This window comes from Mustelus asterias, unplaced genomic scaffold (genome assembly GCF_964213995.1).
Source record: "Mustelus asterias unplaced genomic scaffold, sMusAst1.hap1.1 HAP1_SCAFFOLD_359, whole genome shotgun sequence".
Taxonomy (NCBI): domain Eukaryota; kingdom Metazoa; phylum Chordata; class Chondrichthyes; order Carcharhiniformes; family Triakidae; genus Mustelus; species Mustelus asterias.
Window position 1 is genome coordinate 203,855 of NW_027590318.1, and position 24,371 is coordinate 228,225.

Sequence of the window (24,371 nt, forward strand, 5' to 3'; positions counted from 1 at the left end):
CATTCAGCTTTTTGGGTGATTAAAGTGTCAATTTGTTTCCAGAAGCTGTTTACAGTGATTGTCCCGAGAGATTGTATTGTTTCAGTGATGTCGACCTCTCCAATACTTCAGACAGAGGAAGGAAACAATTTACAAAAGGAAAGATTGGGGGAATCACTACATTGAAGGTGTGAGGCCTCATCACTCTCTGTCTGGTTTTGTTCTGAAATCTTTACATTTTTAAACACTGAAACCTCTTGCCCTTGTTGGGAATATCACTGCGGTTTGAGAAAAGCAAACACTGATCCCACACTAAACCACCCCCCCCCCCCCCCCCCCCGCCAACACAGGACTGAGCAGAGAGTGTGAAATGTGACTGGTGTCAGAGTGGATTGTCAAACAGAAGGGATTTGAAAAATCTCTAAATGATTCATTTATTAAAAACTCTAACATTAATGTCCCGCATCATAAACATCTGCTTCATTATTGTATCTTTCTTTTACAGATCAAGTGATGGGTTGAATTTTGGACGGTGTAGATTTCCCTCAGCTGATTATTAAGATTCCTGATTGACACAAATACAATATCTGCTGTCGGTGACTCCAACAGTGAAATTCTCTCAGTTTATCATTCTGAATCTGTCACTGAGACAATTGTGGGCGGTAGTTCAGTTTTCAGTGTGAAATGTAGAAGGTAACTTTTGTTGTAATGTAATTGTAGTCAATAGTTTTCCTGTAGTTTAAATCTCAGGTATAAATTAATAACTTTTCTCGTTCCTGATTCACAATTGTTCATTTCCCGTGATGTTGAGCTCTGGTTTTCTCTTTCTGGTGTCTGGTACAGCTGTACAGATATTGGGCAGCTCAGAGCGTAGGGGTTCAGATCTCATTGTGAAGCTCAAAGGTCAGATTCACTTTTGTTAACTTTAAAATCAATTTTCCTGTAAAATATTCTCTGAATTTTTAAATAAATATTGAATGGAAAATTAAATCTGACTTTGCCAAACTCTCTTTCTGTATTTCTCTGTTAGTGTGTTTATGTGTGTGTCTCTCTGTCTCTATCTCTCTGTGTATCTGTGTGTCTCTCTGTCTCTGTACTTCTCTGGATCTGTGTCTCTCTCTCTGCCTCTGTGTGTATATCTCTCTATGTATCTGTGTGAGTCTCTCTGTCTCTGCATTTCTCTGTATCTGTCTCTGTCTCTGTGTTTCTCTGTCTCTGTGGGTCTCGATGCTAAGGGCCTAGTATTTCAGGCTCTGACCTGAACCCACAATCTCTCTGACTCTGAGCGAAGATGACTCCATTGAAGGTGTGAGGCCTCATCACTTTCTGTCTGGTTTAGTTTTGTAATGTTTACATGTTTAAACACTGAAACCTCTTGCCCTTGATAAGTTGGGAATATCACTGCGGTTTGAGAAAAGCAAACACTGATCCCGCACTAAACACCCCCCAACACAGGACTGAGCAGAGTGTGTGAAATGTGACTGGTGCGAATGTGGATTGTCTTTTAAAAGTGGGTGAGAAACACTTCATTTTCAAATCTTTACCCTGCTTCTGTAGCGTCTCAGATTCCACCTAATCTGCACATCTTTGGACTGTGGAAGGAAACCGGGGCACCCGCAGGAAACCCATGCAGACACAGGGAGAATGTGCAAACTCAATTCCCAACCGAGAATTGAATCCTGGTGCTGTGAGGCAGCAGTGCTAAACACTGTCCACCATGTCGCCCTATCCCATGTATTGGGACACGGTGAAAAGTATTGTTTCTTGCACGCTACACAGACAAAACATACCGTTCATAGAGTTCATTCGGGAGAAGGAGAGGAGAGCGTGCAGAATACAGTGTTGCAGTTACCGATAGGGTAGAGAGAAAGATCAGCTTAATGTATGGTAGGTCCACTCAAAAATTAACATTCTGACCAAACACTAAAGCTTTCCACAAAACAAGGCTCACAAATTCAACACCACTTTCCTTTGTCCGCTCTCCCATCATGCTGTGTTCGGAGTCTCTGATCGATGCTAAGGGCCTAGTATTTGAGGCTCTGAGCTGAAGCCACAATCTGTCTGATTCTGAGGGAAGATTACTGCCACTCAGATACAGCTGGCTGCAATATCCCCTTGAAATATATCTGTTGTGTAAAGAGCCACATGTTTTTTTCCCTGTGTCTGCTGTCCTTAAAGAACTATTGAATAATCTAAACATCCGCATTAATGATCACAGAACAAGGCCAACATGGGGGAATCGAGTATCAGGCTTAAAAGTTTATTTATTAGTGTCACAAGTAGGTTTACATTAACACTGCAATGAAGTTACTGTGGAAAATCCGTAGTCGCCATGCTCTGGCGCCTGTTTGGGCAACTTGGGGAGAATTTAGCATGGCTGATACACCTAACCAGCGCGTCTTTCGAGCTGTGGGAGGAAACCGCAGCACCCGGTGGAAACCCACGCAGACACGGGGAGAATGTACAAACTCCACACTGACAGTGACCCAAGCCAGGAATCAAACCCGGGTCCCTGGCGCTGTGAGGCAGCAGCGCTAACCACTGTGCCGCCCCTCATCGAAACATTGTGCAGTTGTGGAATGCACAGGATAGGAGGGATGTGATAGCACTGGAAAAGGTGCAGTGGAGATTCACCAGGATGTTGCCTGGCCCGGAGAGTTTTAGTTCATAGAATCATAGAACACCTACAGTCCAGAATGAGGCCATTCGACCCATCAAATCTGCACGGACTCTTACCCAGGCTTACCCCGTAACCCCACGTATGTTCCCGCTAATCCCCCTAACCTATACATCGTGGGACCCTCAGGGCAATTTTGCATGGACAATGCACCCGGGGGAAACCCACGCAGACACGGGGAGAATGTGCAAACTCCACACAGACAGTAACCCGAGGCCGGAATTGAACCCGGGTCCCTGGCGCTGTGAGGCGGCAGTGCTAACCACTGTGCTACCGTGCCGCCACTCGAACTGAAGAGAGATTTTATAGACTGAGGGTGTGATCTTACCACCTGTTGACGCCACACTCCCGCTCAGCGAGCTCGGAGAATCTGGTGACCAGCCAAATCTCCTTTCACTGCAGTGGGATGGGAAAATCCTGCCGGCCTGAACGGTGATAAGAATCCACCCTGGGGTTGTTTTCCGTGGAGCAGAGGAGGCTGAGGGGGAACATGATGGAGATGGATAAGATTATGAGGGACATCGATAGAGTAGACGGGAAGAAAGCTTTCCCCTTGGTGGTGGGATCAATGACCAGGGGGTATAGATTTAGGGTAAGGGGCAGGAGGTTTACAGGGGATGTGAGGAAAACCTTTTTCACCCAGAGGGTAGTGGGAGTCTGGAACTGTCTGCCTGAAAGGGTGGTGGAGGCAGAGACCCTCAGAACGTTTAAGAAGTGCTTAGCTATGCATTTGCAATGCCAAGGCTTACCAGGCCGTGAGCCAAGTTGGGTGATTTGTCTTTGACCGGCACAGATGCAATGGGCCGAAGGGCCTTTTCTGTTCTCTGGACCTCCATTGCTAAAACACAACCTCACTGACCCAGCTTCTGGTCATCCATCCAAATCTCTCCCTTCGCAGCTCGGGGACAAATCCTGCCGCGCAATCTTCCTTTGAAGTGGCTTTGGACAGTTCATTCTCCGTGAGGACTTGTCCGGACAGTGGCTGCTGTTGTGTTTGTCTCAGTGTCAGCTCAGAAACATGGACAACATGTTAGAAATGGCCGTCTCCCAGTGAGTGTGCGGACAGGGCAGGCTTTGAGCGAGGCCTGGGCCGCTCCCTGAAGGACACAGGGCCACCACTGTGCTTTTTGCTGACAAACAGAAAGCTTTCACCCCTCTCTCTCTCTCTCTCGTGTCTCATCTCACTCACATTCTGCCCCTTCCATTCACTCTGTGCTGCTTTCTGGAGGAGGCTGCCAGCTTTATCTGCCACAGAGCATCTGCCAACAAGAACATCAGATGAAACCTTCCATTCCCCAAGTCCCTCTTTCCTCTCTGCTCCTCGCTGTCTTTCCGGAGGAAATGGGATGGGAAGCTGATGGGAAAAGATTTGCAGGGCCCCAGGGACAAGGTGGAGCAGTGGGACTGGCTCGATTGCTCTAGCAGAGAGTCGACACCAGCTGAATGGGCTGAATGGCCTCCTTCATTCTGTGGCTATTCTATGGTTGACACACAATAGATAGTCAATATCTTTTCCCAAAGGGGAGTCTAAAACTAGAGGGCATGGGTTTAAGGTGAGAGGGGAGAGATACAAAAGTGTCCAGAGGGGCAATCTTTTCACACAGAGAGTGATGAGCGTCTGGAACAAGCTGCCAGAGGTAGTAGTAGAGAGGGGCACAATTTTATCTTTAAAAAACGTTTAGACAGTTACATGGGTAAGATAGATGTAGAGGGATATGGGCCAAATGTGGGGAATTGGGACTAGCTTAGGGGTTAAAAGAAAAAGGGCAGCATGACAAGTTAGGCCAAAGGGCCTGTTTCCATGCTGTAAACATCTACGACACTATGACAACTTGTCATTTGGGTCCCAACTTCAAGTTTCTAGGTGTCCAGATCACCAACAACCTGTCCTGGTCCCCCCATGCCGACACTATAATTGAGAAAGCCCACCAACACGTCTACTTTCTCAGGAGGCTGAGGAAATTTGGCATGTCAGCTACGACTCTCACCAACTTCTACAGATGCACCATAGAAAGCATCCTTTCTGTGTCACGGCTTGGTCTGGTTTCTGCTCTGTCCAAGACTGCAAGAAATTACAAAAGGTCGTGAATGTCGCCCCGTCCATCACGCAGATGAGCCTCCCATTCATTGACTCTGTCTACACTTCCCGCGGCCTTAGAAAAGCAGCCAGCATAATTAAGGACCTCATGCACACATTCTCTCTTCCACCTTCTTCCGTCAGGAAAAAGATACAAAGTCTGAGATCACGTACCAACCGACTCAAGAACTTCCCTGCTGCCCTCAGACTTTTGAATGGACCTGCTACATATTAGATTTATCTTTCTCTACACCCTACCTATGATTGCAACACTACATTCTGCACCCTCTCTTTGACTTCTCCCCGATGTACTCTATGAACGGTATGTTTTGTCTGTACAGCATACAAGAAACAATACTTTTCACTGTATCCCAATACACGCGACAATAATAAATCAAATCAAATCAAAATCCTCCCAACTCTTTCCTCCACGATAGATCGCAGCATTTAAAGAACACACCCAGGGCCCAGTGCTGAGTCTGAGGGTATCTGACTACAGTAAGGTGAGTGATACAGGAGGGTCTCACTGTCTGAGGGAGGTGAGTCTTAGCCGGGGGGGCGTGAGTGACCCAGGTTAATCTGACACTCCAGGGACAGTTGGAATGGAGCTTTCCCCCGGGCTGTCCCCTCCCCGTGTCTGCGTGGGTTTCCTCCGGGTGCTCCGGTTTCCTCCCACAGTCTGAAAGATGTGCTGGTTAGGGTGCATTGGCCGTGCTAAATTCTCCCTCAGTGTAACCCGAACAGGCGCCGGAGTGTGGGCGACTGGGGGATTCTCACAGTAACTTCATTGTAGTGTTAATGTAAGCCTACTTCTGAGACTAATAAATAAAGTGAAACTGAAGGTGAAGGTGCTGCTGTGACAATGCACTCTTGTTGAAACACTCTGCAATGCTGAGACTGGGAGAAGTGACCAACAGGGGGCAGCATTGCAGCTTCTGTCCCCCTATTGAAACTGGGATTGTTGCTCCATCTGCTGCACAATCCCAACCCCATCCACTGGGGGCAACCTGGACAATGGCTGCAGACAGACCTCACTGCGCACGCGCCGCAATGACACCCCCCCCCCGCCGGCGGCCATTTTGCGTTGCCAAGGGAGACGGCCAGCGGCCATATTCCCTTGCCAAGGGAGGCGGCGGCGGCGACCATCTTGCGGTTGCCAGGGGAGACGGCATCAATGCGGCGGCGTCCCGCGCGCTGACCTCTGGGAGCATTCCCGTCCCGCACATGCGCACAGGCAGCCCCCGGGAGCGTGACAGAGACGCCTGGTGGCCGGGAAGGGCAATAGCAGCAGCACAGTCTCTGCCCAAAGGCTTCCCCAGTTCAGCTGCTCAGAGACACTGGGAATGTCTTCAAGTGGAAACTTCAGCTTCTCACATTCACCCCCTGTGTTCAGTCATTGTTTCCTAGGCAACCTCTGTAGTGACATCACTAACAACCTGTTCACATTGAAGGCCATGGCAATCTGGACCATTCGGCTTCAAAGCCATTGAGCTTTGAAATTTCAATTGAAATGTTGGAGATGAGAGTTTATCGCTGCAAGTCATGTTGCATGTGGAACGCTCATGATGCCACAATTAGAGCGGTGCAGACATCTCACAGGGTTGTGTGACTGGAGGAGATGTCAGAGACGGGCTGGTTAAATATAGAGGGACACGGTCTGAAGCTAAGTTTTGGGTAAAAGATGGCAGTAATGTTGTGACATTAATTTAGCTTCAGGTAGTTGCTGGGGAGGGGGATAGAGAGGTTGGGGAGTGAGGTTTGTATTGGATCAAATAGTTTGCTTTTGACACGAGACGGCGATTTCATGGTCATTATTCCGGAACCTACGTTGTGTAAGGTGACCATGAAAGTGCCGTCTGGTGTCATGAACCTCGGCTAACACTCGACAAAATACAGACTATTCCGCATTCCCCACCATAACGATGGACATGTCTGTCAAGCTGCAGCGGGAGGGAGTGAACTCCCAGGCGGAGTTGCATGTCTCACATCACAGGTTGAGTGAATCTAACAACTCAAATGAAAGGGAGTGAATTGTGAAATTCCATTGAGAATTTAGGTCGGCAATTGTTGAAATATAGACTGATTTCATAAAACTTCACGAGAAAACACACATGAATCCGATTATTAACTGACTTTAACAGCACTTAATTGTGAATAAATACAGTTATCCAGGTTGTAAAATGAGGAACATTCGCACCAATTACTGAGCAGCAGGATTAACCTTTAATTTACAAGACTCAATAGCAAATAAAACACGTCACATGTGGAACAGATTTAACTTAAAACTAGCGCAGACCAGACAACAGAATCAAACTAATTGTAAATGAAAATCACAGATAATACGAATGTAACTCCCCTCCCTCCTGTATTTTGTAGTTTGTGTCCAGCTCCTCTCCCCTCCACCCCCTCCACCACCCCCCGGGGGTCACTGTCCCCCGAGTCTTCAATCTCCAACAGTGCTCTTGCTCTCTTGCCGCCAGTTGTGGACATTTGCCTTCACTTGTCCTTTTCCTGGGGCACAAACACCTTGGTGGAGCGGGAGAGCAGCTTCTGGCCACTGCTGCCATCCGGCCGCTGATCTTTCCCATGACTCCTTCAGCAATTGGAGCAAACTCCTCAAGACCAGAGAGATTGCGTCTGCGTTGACAGTGGAGACAAAGAACCAGGAGCTCCTCTTCCAGCGGATCACTTGTTTCTGCAACAACTTCCTTCTCATAAACTCTGTCAGCAAAGAGCCAGCCAAGATCTAGCAGCTCCTCTGGAGGATGGTCAGCGTATGTTTCTGTGTCTTCATTATCTCTGTTCCAGCCCGTCTGAGAAAGGAAGGTGAGAGACCTGCAATCTCCTCCTCTGGTCCAGTGGTTACCGGCTGCCCCAACCTTCTTGTGTAGAGCCAGGTTCAGTTATTTTCTCACTCAACGGGCCGATGAACAGATATTGGAAAGAAAAAGATTGGCACAACATTAAACATGAGTTCAAAAATAAAGCTCAGATATAAACAGAAACATCTTGCTGGGCAATGAACAAACAATTTTGAAGCAATAAATTGATAATGTTAAAACATGAGTAATAAATAATGATGACCATTCGGGGAAGAGTGTGTGTCTGTCCGTCTCACTCCCAATATCAGCGGGTGTGAGTGTGTGTTGGTGTGTGGCAATGAGGGTGGATGTGAACCCTCAGAGTGAGAGTTATCCAAAACATTATCACTCACTCACAAACACCTCCAACTTCCTCACATGGAAACACACAGAAACACACTCTTACATTGCACACACAGAGATGCACACACAGAGATACTTCTCTCTCTTACACACACACACACACACGCACACACACTCCTCTTTCTAACACACACTCTCCCTCACACACAAACTCTCTCACACACACACACACACGCTCTCCCACACACTCTCACACATTCTCTCTCACACACTCTCTCACGCCCACACACGCTCATGCACTCTCACACACGTGCTCTCTCTCACACACATGCTCTCTTGCACACACATGCTCTCTCGCACACATGCTCTCACGCACACATGCTCTCACGCACACATGCTCTCACGCACACACTCCACGCACACACTCTCTCACGCACACATGGACACACTCAGACATGCACACACCCTGTCACAAGCACACCGATCTCTCTCTCTCACACGCACTCTCTCACACACACGCACTCACACACACACACACACGCTCTCTCACACACACACACACACACACTCTATCACACACATTCTCCCTCACACACACTCTCCCTCACACACACTCTCCCTCACACTCTCTCTCACACACACTCTCTCTCACACACACTCTCTCTCACACACTCTCTCTCACACACACACTCTCTCACACACAGTCTCTCTCTCACACACACTCTCTCTCTCACACACACTCTCTCTCACACACACACGCTCTCACACACACACACACTCACACACACACACACTCACACACACTCTATCACACACACTCTCCCTCACACACACTCTCCCTCACACACTCTCTCACACACACTCTCTCTCACACACTCTCTCTCACACACTCTCACACACACTCTCTCTCACACACACACACACTCACACACACTCTATCACACACACTCTCCCTCACACACACTCTCCCTCACACACTCTCTCACACACACTCTCTCTCTCACACACACACACTCTCCCTCACGCACACTCTCCCTTACACACACACACACTCTCACACACACTCTCAGGCACACACTCTCTTACGCCCACACTGTCACATGCACACCCGCACACGCTCTCCCACACACGTTCAGACAAACTCATACTCTCACAGACTCTCTCTCTCAAATGCACACTCTCTTTCACACGCACACACTCTCTCTCGCACACACTCTCTCGCACACACTCTCTCGCACACACTGTCTCATGTACACACTCACGCACACACTCTCACACTCTCTCACAAATGGACACACTGTCAGACATGCACACACATCTCTCTCACACACACGCTCACCCTCACACACATTTTTTAACTCACACACACTCCCTTACACACACACACACACACACACAGTCTCACACATACACAAACTCTCACACACACACACTCTCTCACACACACACTCTCACATACACACACACTCTCACATACACACACACTCTCTCTCACACACACACACTCACACACACACACTCTCTCAGGCACACACTCTCTCACACCCACACTGCCACACGCACACACTCTCACACATTCTTTCAAACAAACTCACACTCTCACACACTCTCTCTCACACGCACACCCTCTCTCTCTCACACACGCACACACTCTCTCCCTCACACGCACACTCTCTCACATGCACACACTCTCACACGCACACACACTCTCTCTATCACACTCTATCTCACACGGACGCATTGTCAGACATGCACACACACACTCCGTCATATGCACACAGATCTCTCTCACACACACACGCTCTCTCTCACACACACTCTCGCTCACACACACTCTCTCTCACACACACTCTCTCTCTCACGCATGCTTTCCCTCACACACGATCTCTCTCTCACACGCTCTCTCTCATGCACACACTCTCACGCACGCACTCTCATGCACACTGATGCGCACACACTCTCGCTCTCTTCCACACAATCTCTCAGACAAACACACTCTCTCACATTCTCTCTCTCTCACACGTACACTCTCTCTCAGACACACACTCTCTCTCACACTGACTCGAGTCCCTCAAATCTCTCTCTCTCAGACGCAAATATACTAGCTCTCTCTCACACACACACATCCTCCTCTTTCTCTCTCACAGAAATATGCACGTATACGCAGACACAGACAGACACACACACACTTCCCTCCCTATCTTACATTTACACACACATGCCAAAAATTGACACATTACTCTCTCTCACATACACGCACTCCACACTATCTCTCTCACACACACACACACACACTCACACACATACACACTCCTCTTTCTCACACTCACTCTATCTCACAAACACACACTCTGTAATCCCTCCAACACAGACACCCACACATTCCTATCCTGTGTCTCTCTCACACAGACACGCTATCTCATAGACATGCACAAACACACTCCTCCTCTCACTCACTCACTCCTCTCTCTCACACACACACATAGATATATAGAACATAGAACATAGAACATTACAGCGCAGAACAGGCCCTTCGGCCCACGATGTTGCACCGACCAGTTAAAAAAAAAAACTGTGACCCTCCAACCTAAACCAATTTCTTTTCGTCCATGAACCTATCTACGGATCTCTTAAACGCCCCCAAACTAGGCGCATTTACAACTGATGCTGGCAGGGCATTCCAATCCCTCACCACCCTCTGGGTAAAGAACCTACCCCTGACATCGGTTCTATAACTACCCCCCCTCAATTTAAAGCCATGCCCCCTCGTGCTGGATTTCTCCATCAGAGGAAAAAGGCTATCACTATCCACCCTATCTAAACCTCTAATCATCTTATATGTTTCAATAAGATCCCCTCTTAGCCGCCGCCTTTCCAGCGAAAACAATCCCAAATCCCTCAGCCTCTCCTCATAGGATCTCCCCTCCATACCAGGCAACATCCTGGTAAACCTCCTCTGCACCCTCTCCAAAGCCTCCACATCCTTCCTGTAATGTGGGGACCAGAACTGCACACAGTACTCCAAGTGCGGCCGCACCAGAGTTGTGTACAGTTGCAACATAACGCTACGACTCCTAAATTCAATCCCCCTACCAATAAACGCCAAGACACCATATGCCTTCTTAACAACCTTATCTACTTGATTCCCAACTTTCAGGGATCTATGCACACATACACCCAGATCCCTCTGCTCCTCCACACTATTCAAAGTCCTCCCGTTAGCCCTATACTCAACACATCTGTTATTCCTACCAAAGTGAATTACCTCACACTTCTCCGCATTAAACTCCATCCGCCACCTCTCGGCCCAACTTTGCAACCTGTCTAAGTCTTCCTGCAAACTACGACACCCTTCCTCACTGTCTACCACACCACCGACTTTGGTGTCATCAGCAAATTTGCTAATCCACCCAACTATACCCTCATCCAGATCATTAATAAATATTACAAACAGCAGTGACCCCAAAACAGATCCCTGAGGTACACCACTTGTAACCGCACTCCATGATGAATATTTACTATCAACCACCACCCTCTGTTTCCTATCCGCTAGCCAATTCCTGATCCAATTTCCTAGATATACACACCTGTCTATCTCTGTCACGCAGACATAAGAACATAAGAACATAAGAAATAGGAGCAGGAGTAGGCCATCTAGCCCCTCGAGCCTGCCCCGCCATTCAATAAGATCATGGCTGATCTGACGTGGATCAGTACCACTTACCCGCCTGATCCCCATAACCCTTAATTCCCTTACCGATCAGGAATCCATCCAAACGCGCTTTAAACATATTCAGCGAGGTAGCCTCCACCACCTCAGTGGGCAGAGAATTCCAGAGATTCACCACCCTCTGGGAGAAGAAGTTCCTCCTCAACTCTGTCTTAAACCGACCCCCCTTTATTTTGAGGCTGTGTCCTCTAGTTTTAACTTCCTTACTAAGTGGAAAGAATCTCTCCGCCTCCACCCTATCCAGCCCCCGCATTATCTTATAAGTCTCCATAAGATCCCCCCTCATCCTTCTAAACTCCAACGAGTACAAACCCAATCTCCTCAGCCTCTCCTCATAATCCAAACCCCTCATCTCCGGTATCAACCTGGTGAACCTTCTCTGCACTCCCTCCAATGCCAATATATCCTTCCTCATATAAGGGGACCAATGCTGCACACAGTATTCCAGCTGCGGCCTCACCAATGCCCTGTACAGGTGCATCAAGACATCCCTGCTTTTATATTCTATCCCCTTCGCAATATAGGCCAACATCCCATTTGCCTTCTTGATCACCTGTTGTACCTGCAGACTGGGCTTTTGCGTCTCATGCACAAGGACCCACAGGTCCCTTTGCACGGTAGCATGTTTTACATCTTTCTTACACACACACACTAACTCGTTTCTCTGTCTTGCATTTACACACACACAACAAACATTGAAACGTTATGTCACAGACCCACATTCCTCTCTCTCTCTCACGCACACAGACACATCTTGTTTCGCTCACACATACAGGCTCACACACAGACTCCTCTCTCTCACACACAAACACAGCGCTCCACACTATCCCTCACACGCCACACTCTCCTCTTAACACACACACACACACAAACTGTGAATGTGTGTGAGAGAGAAACAAGAGTTGCAATGTGTGTGAGGGAGAGTGTGAAAGGAGAGTGTGTGTGTGTGAGAGACAGAGTAGAGCTGATATCTCTGTGTGTGTGTGTGTGAGAGAGGAGAGAGATTGGAATCAGTGTGTGAGCGTACATGTGTGAGAGAAACAAAGTGTGTGTGTGTGTGATAGAGAGTTGAGTGCTTCCATGTGTGAGTCAGAATGATGGGTGTGAGTGAGAGAGGGGGAGAGATTCTGTGTATAGGGGTGTGTGTGTGATATAAAGAAAGACTCTCCTCCTTGCTCACACACAAACAGACACACACTAACAAGCTGATCCCCAGTGTCCCTACCCAACCCGGCGCGCAGCACGGACTGGCCCCCCCCACACTAACTCTGTCATCTCTCTCTCACACAGACACACCTCTTTCTTTATTCCACACACACACACACAGCCATACACACTGAATCCCTCTCACTCACATCCCTCATTCTGTCACATACATGCGCTCACCTCTCTATCACACACACAGACATTTTTTCTCTCACACATGTATGCTCACAAACTGATCCCAATCTCACTCCTCTCTCACACACACACATAAAGATAGCAGCTCTCCTCTATCTCTCACACATTCACACTCTCACTCACACACACATTGCAACTCTTGTCTCTCTCTCTCTCACACACAGACATTCACACTGACTCCACTCTATCTCACAGACACACACACACTCTGACAATTCACACACACTGACTCCAGTCCCTCACCTCTCTCTCTCACACACAAACATACCAGCTCTCTCTCTCACACACACACACAGCCTCCTCTTTCTCTCTCTCACACACACACAGCCTCCTCTTTCTCTCTCTCTCACACACACAGCCTCCTCTTTCTCTCTCACACACACACACAGCCTCCTCTTTCTCTCTCTCACACACACACAGCCTCCTCTTTCTCTCAGACACACACAACCTCCTCTTTCTCTCTCTCACACACACACAGCCTCCTCTTTCTCACACACACAGCCTCCTCTTTCTCACACACACAGCCTCCTCTTTCTCTCTCACACACACACAGCCTCCTCTTTCTCTCTCTCTCACACACACACAGCCTCCTCTTTCTCTCTCTCACACACACACAGCCTTCTCTTTCTCTCTCTCACACACACACAGCCTCCTCTTTCTCTCTCTCACACACACACAGCCTCCTCTTTCTCTCTCTCTCACACACACACACACAGCCTCCTCTTTCTCTCTCTCACACACACACACAGATTGAGCTGGCCGAGTGCTAAAGGACACAGAGTGTCTGTGGCAAGTGAAGGGAACAACAAGAGGGAAAACATACAAGACCTCTTCCTCACCAACCTGCCTGCCACAAATACATCTCTCCATGACAGCAGTGGTAGGAGTGACCATTGCACACTCCTTGTGTAGATAAAGTCCCACCTTCACAGTGAGTGCTGTGTGGCACTATCACCGTGCTGTATTGGATAGATTTGGGTTCTAGGATTGAAGTAAAAGTTCAGAATCTTGTTGTAAACTAATTTCTGATGAGAGTTACAGAATGATGGGGAAAGATCACAGACAGTGCTTCTTAAAGGGACTCTGTACTGGTTGGAGTCAAACCTGACACATGGGAAGATGGTTGTGGTTATGGGGCTCAGTCATCTCAGCTCCAAGACATCACTGCAGGAGTTCCTCAGGGTAGTGTCCCAGGCCCAACTATTATGTTTGCATCTAATTATAAACAATAAAAAGACAACCATTTAGGTCAGTATAATTAAAACAAGGAACAGTTTACTTAACATCTTAATAGTTGCATAGTCATTCTAATACTGCTTCCCCAGCTTGTTCCCTGGGTCACCTATCCCGGTCTCTTAAAGGGGCATAACACCCCAAACTATATATATATAACACTCCTCCCCTTTAATTTCAAAAACTCTCAGTAACACCATATGTACACAATTTTAAACATTATGCAGGCATTGGAGTGAACATATAAACATGGTAAGAACTGCATGGAAAACATGGAAACACATGGAAAACAACCACCCTCCACCTTAAGCATCATATCCAATCATTGGAGGACTTTGACATAACTAAAACAAGGTCTCTCAACATCATAGGGCAGGGTGGGTGTTACTTGTTTCTTCGATTGTAAAGACCAACTCAAAGTATCTGTTCAATTCGCATGTCATATCCTTATTTTCCATTATTAATTCTACAGGCTCACTTTCTGTGGACAAACACTCACTTTCAGTCATTTCTGTTTAAAAATATCTGTGGAAACTCTCAACATCTGTCTTCAGATTTGTGACGAGCTTTCTACTGAACTCTAAACTTCCCCTCCTTGTTCATCTTTCAGTCATTCTTTACTATTTTTGATAATCTGCCAAATCTTCTGATCTGTCACTCAAATATGTTTTATCTTTAACTTTGATACTGTCTTTATCTGTTATAACTAACCACAGAGGGTTGGCCCTCCCCGGGAATTTATCATTCTTGTTTGAATATATCTAGTCTGTGGACTGTGAAATATTAAACTTATTTCAGGTTAGAATATTAGACTCAGATCCTCCCTCAAAATGAATGCTAAATTCCATCGCATTATGATGGCTGTTATCTCAGGGTGCCTCCACTATCAGGTCATTAATTAATCCTTATTTGTGTACTTTCCCAGGTCAAGTTTGGCCTGACCTCGTAGGTGGCAAAACATGTTGTTCTAATAGACTATCCTGAAAATAGTTATCAATTCCTCACCTAGGCTACCTTTGTCCCTCTGATTTTTGTCTTTATCTAGAATAAAATCCGGAATGATAATCACCATCTCTTTCTGACAAACTCCTTTATACCTTGTTCCTACTGTGTGGTTACTGTTTAGGGGCCTGTCAATCCCACAAGAGACTTCTTCCCTTTATCGTTTCTCATAAATTTCTTCCTGAACCGTTTCTCCATCCAGGTTTCCTGAGCTTAGTCCATCCCTCGCTATTGTGTTAACACCATCATTAATTAATAGAGCTAGTCCTCCTCCACCTTTTCCTCACTCCCTGTCCTTCCCAAACATCTTGTACCCTTCAATATTCCGGTCCCAATCTATGTCACCCTGCAGCATAAAATGGCTCAGATCATGTTCATTTATTTCCATTTTAGTATCAAAAACAATTTTAAAAAAACAAAAAGCTAAATAACCAAGAAACTAATGCTACTTCGCAGTCTCACATTCACTCACTAACTCACTCTAGAAAGGTTACAGGAGTAAAAAAGATGTTCCCACACCACTTGTGTGAGTGCAGCTACAAACTCTTGGTTGGTGAGGTGTGGGAATGTGTAAACCACACTCTGGGCAGAACCATCTCTCTCTAAAAGTCCCATCAGGAATCTAGACAGGAACTGGGAAGGTTGTAGATTGTACTCAATCAAATCTTTATTCCTAAACACAATCTTCTTCTTGGAGACTCCTGTGAAGGCCATCTCACCAAGCTTCAGTAACACATCACGGGAGTTTTCAATCTCTCGGCAATGGTTTTTCAGAATGTTGTCAATATAGTAGGAATATAGTTGGGTGATGGTCTTGGGAACTTGCTGCCGTTTCCTGTCTCTTTGTGTAAAGAAGGGACCCAGTGACAGAGCGAGGATCCAGCACTAGGAAGGGTTGTAACACATGGTGTACAGGATCTCGTTCTCCTCCACGTGTTTGAAAACAGCTGCTGCCACCGTCTGATCTTCAAAAAACTTGTTGAAATATTCCTTCCGTTCATCGCCAACAAATCCCAGGATTTCAGCCCAGACACTGACGTCAGCCTTTTCCAATAAATGTAATGCAGTGGGGCGGCTGGTCACAAGCACTGAACATCCTGGGAGCAGCTTGTGCTGTATTAAACTGTACACAATGTCAGACACTTCACACCAGCATTCGGGATCTGTGCACATGGACTGAGGTTCTGTATTTCTCCGATTGTCGGCAAAATCAATCCTGTCCTTGAATTCATCCAAACCATCGAATATAAACAGCAATCCCTCTGGGTTCTTCCAGAGCTCTCCCAGAATATTCCCAAAGTAGGGATATTGATCCAATATCAGATTCTTCAGGTTTATTCTACAGTTAATAGTGTTCAAATCCCGGAATTTAAAACTGAAAACAAATTGAAAGTGTGGGTATATTTTCCCAGTGGCCCAGTCATAAACAATCTTTTGTACCATTGTTGTTTTTCCAATTCCCGGCACTCCGCTCACTGCTGCTGAACTCCCAGATTTGGATCTTGAATGGGATTGGTGGAATAATCTCCTAATTTTTTGCAGCAAACTGCCCGTCTGGGAAAAGCTGCTCTGAAACAATTGATCACTTCGGATTTTTTCCAGTTCTTTCCGGAGATGTTTCTCTCTCCATTCTTCATGGTCTCGGCCTCTAGCCAGCAGTTCATGTTCGACAAGTGTCCGATCTCGAACAGTAAAAATAACCGTTAGCTCAGCGTATCGATCAACCAGCTGGAAAATCTTAACCTTCTCCTTTATGAGGATAGTGTTCACTCTCAGTGTTTCAGTTTGTACCCGGAGTGTCTCCTTGTGTTTCTGTTGGAGATCTTCAATGAGAACAGAGAGAAATGTTAGTTGCATTAAAATACCATCTTTGCTGAATTGTTAGACTTACTTTACAGTTTCAGTCAAGGTTTGTGCAGGAATTGAAATTAAGTTATTGGAAACCTCGCTTCACAAGCACCAATTTTAATTAAATGTTTCAGATCGTAACTTAACTCTAATATTTCCATAACTTTCCATTTTATGAAGGTGATGTTTCCTCTCTGATGGTTAATGCTTTCCAACCTGCCCTTAATACAGACACCTCACTGGGAGTCTGCAAGGATCATGGTTACATGATAGACGATTTTTGAGTCCATTAGTCTGTGAACGAGTCGGTGTTCCCAATCTGCTGCAGAAATGGTAAATGGGATATTGGATATGAATGGGAGATGGAGAGATTGTAATTGTTCAGGAGTCTCACTGTGACTGCACCCCTCCTTCAACAGGTTCCCTTTCATACTGTGTGAGCATTGGAATTCCAACAGTTTTGAACATGGAAAGTTCTCCTATTCTATCAGGCTGTTGCCTGGTCACCCATGTGTGGTGATATAAACAGGGCCTAGTTTTAAGGCTGATAAAATTGGATATCCTAAATTAAAGAATTGGGCACATTGAAATCAAACACAGTCAAACCGCAGGCAGGCCAATTGTACAATACACAAATGTGTCTGGGCCTGACCCATCAACCACCCATCAAAGGTCGTTACACTCTACTTGAGACTTAGCAGGAGATCATGGCACCTCATTGAAATGCATCGGTCTATTGTTAGAAGCCCAGATCGGGCCAGACTTTCTGTCACCAAGAAATCCTGTAGAAACCTTACCTGATAACAAGTTCAACAACATGGAGATGGACACCTGGGGGGCGGACCCTGGTGTCCTGTCAGGCAGACATCAAGAAACCCACTGGGTATTGGAACCCCCTCCTGGGACTTCATTGGTCAGAAGCCAGAGAAGTTTCTGGAAAGGCAAGCAGGCTGGGGATAAAGGGACATATTCAGAGGCACACAGGAGCGAAGACTCGACAGGGGAGACAGCCGTGACCATTCGGAAGACTGACCAGACAAGGAAGGAAGGAAGAAGCGGCCATCGAGACTCACCTTCGTGACAACAGACCAGAGGGACTCAGAGAATCGGGCCTGCAGTTTAACCAAGTCACCTTTACGGGTAGTATACTTGAATCTGCTGGGGTATCCTCTTGTTTTATGTGGGTAATTTAAGGGTTAATAGTGTTATTTAATAAACTTGTTGAACCTTTACTTGTGTTTGTCCTTGTCCACCTTGCAAATAAGGGCACCGGGGTAAAACCTTGGAGTAAGTAAACTGGTTGAAAGTATCTGAGAATTAACAGGTACAACAGTGGCACCCCAGATGGGACTTCGATAAGAAGTAATACGTTGCTCCGAAGTCGAATCTTCAACCCGGTATTCTCCAACACTCCGTCTGAGCCTGCATTAAGAGGGCAGATGCCCCACGTGACGGCCAGTCTTAAGTGAGTGAAGGACTAATACAGATTCAACCAGTAAATTGGGCCATAAACCCGGTGTCTGTAACACAAGGTGGACAAACTGTGTAGTCAGAACTAGAACAGTCTAGGGAATTTGGGTAAAATCTACGGGAGGAATTTAGTACCTTGCCTATACTCAAGTGACGAATCCTAAAAGGAAATAATCATGGCCAGTCATGCTGCATTGGAGGACCTCTGGGATTGGGGTTCAAATGTCCAAATCCACCCATGGGTCCGCATTCTGTCACAACTGGCCGTAATAGGAATCCTACTTATGATAGTGTACCTAACCATCCTCACATTTTAGTGCGCCCGGTGGAAGACCGCGCGCACACAACAATTGGAAGCGGAGGTAAGCACAGGAGAAGAAAGGAACCAGATTAACATGATACACATGAGCCAATTCCAGGCTCAATGTGATAAAGCCTGCCAAAGGGCACGGCGTGCTGTCCGTGAGAGAGAGGCTGCGCTGCAACAGGGAGAGGAAGTTAAACGTAAATGCAGCGACCTACAGGCTGCAGTAAAAGTTTTGCACCAAGCAGGAAACGTAAATACAGCCCGCGCAACAGACCACTCCAAATGCCTGCGTGAGATTGAAGATTTAAAAGCACAACTTGCCATAAAAAGGGGTGTAATGTGTGCATACACGACTGAAACAGGGGATAGTGACCCAGGGGTAGAGTGGGGGGATTTAGAAGAGGATGCCTGCCATTATGCAACAGCTAGCGTCACTGCCGACTGGGGATCCCCACCTCCCTTCCCAGTAGTGGAACGAACGGCACCACCGAATCAAGCCCCCACCTGGGGAAACTCAGTCTCAGCTCCTCGTTCAAAAAGCCCAGTCACTAATCCGGTTCCTGTACCGATGAATCCGGTCACCACCCAACGACAGGACGGACAGAACCACAATGTGACTTATGTAACTCCATACACCATGACACAGCTCACTGACATAGCTAAAGTGATTGGAGTATTTGAACCCTCCGGGGATCCACATGCTCTCTTTGACCAGGTTACCCAATATCGTGTTTTAAACGGTCTAGATGAGGCAGAAGAGGTTAAACTTATTCTGTTATGTTTAAGTCCTGCCATTCAGTTTAAACATTTTTGTAGATGGGTCATCCATGGTGGAAGAGGGAAACAGGAGGACAGGATGTGGGATATACGTGGAAGACCAAGAAGGCGAGCCCCTGAGGGAGATAGCCTTAAAACTTCCAGCACACATGAGTGCACAAGCTGCAGAACTGGCAGCGATAGCGTACGTAGTCAGCCATCCTGACCTGTTCCCCACACCCGCGGACATACACTCCGATAGTATGTATGTCTGCAACAGTTTAACAGACTCCATGCCCCTATGGGAAGCAAGGGGATTCATATCAGCAGATGGGGAAACCTCTACCATCAGCCCCACTGTTAAGATTTATTTTCCAGGCTGCCCAAGACCGGGAGTCTGGCATAATTAAAGTAAAGGCCCACCACCGCACCTCCCCACTTGGGAACATAAGGGCAGATGAATTAGCCAAACAGGGTGCTAGAGAGGGAGAATTTTGGCAACCAATAGTTACAGAGCGAATTGAAGCTGTGACTGTTAGCCAGACCAAGGTTGAAGACCTAAAACAAGCCCAGAGCAGTGACCAGGACCTGAAACAAATTCAGGAAGGGGCAAAACCCGCCTCCTTTGAAAAATGGCGAGACGCAATATCGGTCCAGGATGGGCTTGTCCTTAAGGACGGCCTATATGTGGTCCCAACCAGGGACCGTAACCAAATCATTTTCCAAAACCACCATGTCCAGGGCCATCAAGGGGCAGGAACTACAAGTGAGCGAATCAAAGGATTGTGTTGGTGGCCAAACCTAGAACAGGATGTGCGGCATTACGTTGATAATTGTATCATCTGTGCACAGAACAATCCTGATAAATAATCCCACAAAGGGGAACTGAGGCAGACTCGCCCTGTGGAAGGTCCCGGGACAAATCTCCAGATTGACTATATTGGTCCCCTACCGCCCGGAGTGGGAGGTTACAAATACACCCTGGTCATCACAGACACTTTTAGTAAATGGGTGGAAGCTTTTCCAACGCACACAAACACAGCCAAGGTCATGGCTGACATCCTAGTGCAGCACATATTCACGAGGTGGGGCCTTCCCCGCAGCATCGACTCAGACCAGGGCACGCACTTCACTGCCCAGGTAATGCAACGTGTAATGGAATTGTTGGGGATAAAGCAAAAATTCCACATTGCTTACCACCCCCAATCTAGCGGTGTAGTAGAGAGGATGAACCGTACCCTCAAAGATATGATCCATAAGACCGTTCAGCAGAACAATCACTCCTGGAACAAAGTCCTTCCATTCATATTAATGATAGTGCGGAATTCCGTATCTAGTTCCACCGGATTAACCCCCATGTCCTCATGACCGGGCGACCTATGCGAGGAATTGAACCTTTACTCGGGCAGGATCTGTCCGGGCCCGAAGTCACGGCCCTCACCCACGAAAATGCCCTTGATTCGCTTCTCAATCCAAAATCATTCTTAACTCAGCCTTGAATATATTCAATGATTCTGCCGCCACGAGTCTCCAGGGAAGAGAATTCCACTGACCAGCCACCATCTAAAAAATAAATTTCTCCTCATCTCAGTCTTAAGGGACTGACAATTACATTTTAAAATCTGTCCCCTTGTTCTGGTTTCTCTTACAAGAAGAAACAGCCTCTCAGCAACCACCCTGTCTCATCCCCTCAACGCGGTAACCTTTTAATCTTCTGAACTTTCATAGATATTGCTCCAATCTGCTCAAATTTTCCTCGTAAAATAAACCTCTCCATCCCAGGAATCAGCTGAGTGAACTTTCTCTGAACTGGTTCCAATACAATTCTATCCTTTTTTAAGTAAAGAGCTCAACATTATACACATTACTCCAGTTGTGATCTAATGAAGGTCGTGTAAAGCTGCAGCAAAACCTTCTTACTCTTACCTTCCATTCCTATTGCAGTAAGAATGTTAAGAAACAGGAGCAGGAGTCATCCATTCTGTCCTTCAAATCCACTCCATCATTAAATGTGACCATGGCTGATCCTCGGCTTCAACACCATTTCCAGCATTATCCCTGCATTCCTTGATTCACCAGCATTCTAATGGAAAACAAATACCCCTCATCTCAGCCTAAATAACTGCCCCTAATTCTCAGACTGTGTCCCAGGTTTCAGACCCTCCAGCAAGGGGAAACATCCTTTCTACATCTGGCCTATTGAACTCCGTAAATTAGTGTAGGTTTGAATAAGTTCGGCTGCCATTCTTCTAAAGGCCTGAGAATAAAGTATTTTTGTTCCTCATAGTACAACCCATCTGTCCCTGGACCTATTTTAGTGAACCTTCTTTACATGCCAAGTACATCTTTGCTTCAGCCAGGAGACCAAAACTGTACACAATCCTCCAGGTTGGTCTCAGCAAGGCTGCATATAATTGCAGGAAGACATCTTTTTCCTCCACTCAAATCCTCTTAGAATAATGGCTAACATACCATGTGTTATCTTAACTGCTCTCATCTTCGCTTTCAGTGCCTCATGAACAAGGACATCAAAATATCTTGAAGTTGTCTTAATGTCTGTTTTTCCTACAAAATTAGATAACCTCACATTTTTCCACCTTGGCGTCCAGCTGGCAATCCTTTGGCCGCTCCCTGAGCCTCTCCACATCCCCTTGAAACATCTTTGCATCCTCCTCACAATTCAGATTTTCACCTAGTTTTCCAGTTTTTGCAAATTTGGAAATATTATATTTGATCCCCACATCCATATCATTGATATAGATTCTGAATAGCTGAGACCCCAACACTGATCCCTGCTGTACTCCACTAGTTAGAAGCTGTCAACCCAAAAGTAACCCATTTATTCCAACTCCTTGTCTCTGTCCACTCAATCCACATTGGAGAGCTGGTGCAGACACGATGGGCCAAATGGCCTCCTCCTGCACCAACACTATTCTGTGAAATCTTGGAAAACAGGGAAATGCTGGAATTAAACTCAGCAGGTTCGGCAGCATCTGTGCAGAGAGAGAGAGAAACAGAGTTAACATTTCAGCTCTGTGACCTTTCCTGTGAACTGGGGAAAGTTAGGAATGTAACAGGTTTGGAGAAAGGGGCGGGTGGGACAGGGACGAAAGGAAGGTCTGTGAGAGGGTGGAAGACAGGAGAGATTGAATGAGAGAAAAGTGAACCCCCCCCCCCCCAGAGCCAAACTCCCTCAGAGGCTCCCACACTGCATTCCAACAAACTGAACTGGATTGGACTGAATGGGAAGTCATGGGAATGTAACCCTCACTGACTTCATGGATCAAGTACATTTCTGGATGGAAATTAGCTGCATAGACTCCAGCCTGGTTGTTGGTGTGAAACAGGAGCTGATGTCTATCTGTGTGTGTGTGTGTGTGTGTGAGTTCCTGCCTGCAGCTCCCAGAGAGTTTAAAATCCTGCATCTGTCTCTCTGCAGAGCTGCTGGTTAAAGACACATTTACAGCATTTATCAGACAGAAACTTCACTCTCATTCTCTCCCTCCCCTCCCCCAGCCAGTGCTTCTGTTAAAAAAAGGCTAAACGCTTTATTTTGCAGCTCTGATCAGTGGTGAATCATTAACCATGAAGCACAGGGCACACACACACATTCACACACCCGGACACACAGCATTGTAAATCAGAAGTGGGATTTGTAAACGCAGCAACAAAGAACTTTGCAAGATATTGTTTCAGTTCAGGCAACTTAAGGAAAAGTGAACTTTGCAAGAATCAGCAAAGGGTGCAAACCTGTAGCGGATGGAGTCCTGGATGAACAAGTTGTACAATCCACATTCAGACCTGGCCTCTCTCTCTCTCTCTCTGGCAGTGCAGGGCTGCTGGTTCATTTAAATCCATCTTCTCTCAGCTCCCAGTGCTGGTGATGTGAAGCTGGGAGTGGGGGGGAGGGAGAGCCTTGGGATGAACCATTTGCCTGGTGCTCACTAACCCCCACACACACAAACAACCCCCCACACACTCAGAGACAGATTGGTGTTGGATTGGCCCATACCTGGAGTAGGTGGGTTCAGGTGAGGTGTAGGAGCTGTGGTTGGATGGGGGGATGGGGGGGGGGGGGGGTGATTGGGGAGGTGTGGACAGTTTGAGTGACTCAGTGAGGTTATAAAAAGGCTGAGGCTCCTTTGTCCAGTCTCTCTCTCCACGTGGGTTGGTAAGTATCAGGTAAGCTGTGTCTTTGTGAGTGAGTGAGTCAGTGTGTGCTTGCATGGAGTTCCAGCTCTGATATTTTAACCCCCCCTTTCCCAGCACAAAGCCCCTGTTCCTGGATCTCTCTCCCCACCATGGGAGAGGGGATGGAAGGAGTTGGAGAGATCACCGAGGGAAAACATGTGCGATGGTGAGTATGAACCTCTTCACTTTCTGTCTGCACCTTTCCCGCCTCAGCCCTGCTTTTCTCTCTGTTTGCAGCCTCCTCTCAATCTCCCTCTCCATCTTTCTCTCTCTCAAACTTTCTCCCTCTCATTCTCTCTCCCTCTCAATCTCTCTCAATCTCCCCCCAGCTCTTTCCCCCCCAGCTCTGTTTCCCCCCCCCGCTCTGTTTCCCCCCCCGCTCTGTTTCCCCCCCCGCTCTGTTTCCCCCCCCAGCTCTGTTTCCCCCCCCGCTCTGTTTCCCCCCCCGCTCTGTTTCCCCCCCCGCTCTGTTTCCCCCCCCGCTCTGTTTCCCCCCCCGCTCTGTTTCCCCCCCGCTCTGTTTCCCCCCGCTCTGT